This window comes from Galeopterus variegatus, unplaced genomic scaffold (genome assembly GCF_000696425.1).
Source record: "Galeopterus variegatus unplaced genomic scaffold, G_variegatus-3.0.2 Scaffold4420, whole genome shotgun sequence".
Lineage (NCBI taxonomy): Eukaryota > Metazoa > Chordata > Mammalia > Dermoptera > Cynocephalidae > Galeopterus > Galeopterus variegatus.
In genome coordinates this window covers 200,709-201,653 of record NW_007730531.1, presented here as the reverse complement: position 1 = coordinate 201,653, position 945 = coordinate 200,709, and the positions used below count along the sequence as shown (strand labels likewise).

Here is a 945-nt window from a genome sequence, read left to right as displayed (position 1 = left end):
AGGCCGCGCTCATCGCCCGCCGGCCGCCATGGCGGAGGTGTCCGAGAGGACGCTGCAGTTTTCCGTGCTGGTGGCGTTCGCCTCCGGAGTGCTCGTGGGCTGGCAGGCGAACCGGCTGCGGAGGCGCTACCTAGACTGGAGAAAGCGGAGGCTGCAGGACAAGCTGGCGACGACGCAGAAGAAGCTGGACCTGGCCTGAGACCCGGCGCGGCCACCTTGCCATGCCCGCGTGGGATCCCCGGCGCGGCCCGGACCTGAGCCACACTCGCCTTACACACGCCGCCTGCCCTGCCCGGCTGGCGCTCCCCGGAGTGTCCGTGAGTGGTACATATAGTGGCACTGTACGGGGAGACCGGAGTTGTGACTTGTTCCCACAGACCCAAGAAAAAGGAGGAAGTTTTGTTTTTCCTAATAACTTGCTCGTAGGTGGCGTAGTTTAGCTCACTGAAGGTGTTTAATGGGAATGTCTTACCATGTGCAATGTCGTTGAAATACTGAAAGAACGGACCCTGGAGGTGTTCTCGCCACGTTTGTTCCCCCTTGTCATTCTCTTCAGTGACATCCTTGGTAGCACCATAGTACGTCTCTGCATTGACGATTTGTAAACTCCAGTCTGAATTCTTACGTTGTTGGCAGCCTGGTCAAGTGGAACGAGCAGTGACTTGGAAATGAGCCTTGCAGCTATCTAGTCCTAGATTTTCCATCAGAGCTGGGCATCCAAAACTTTCAGGGCCTCAGTTTTCTTGTCTGTAACACCAAATTTTATAGTTTCTGGTTTAAGACCACAAAACAATAATTTGAAGTTAAAGATTATAAATTTCTGATTTTCTTCTTTTTTCTGTTTCCAACAGCTTGTTGAAGGTGGATACAGAGCACTGGATGGAAATACTTTCTTCTTGTACTTTATGAATCAGTTTTATTTTAAAATAAAAAATTTTAAACATC

The 945-nt window shown here is 50.7% G+C and overlaps 1 long non-coding RNA gene across 1 annotated transcript; it reads left to right on the top strand.

Moving 5' to 3' along the window:
* Positions 1-213: 213 nt before the first annotated feature.
* Positions 214-945, top strand: LOC103603066. The gene is made up of 2 exons (XR_551578.1): positions 214-317; positions 852-945. It is a non-coding gene; the product is annotated as an uncharacterized LOC103603066 (long non-coding RNA).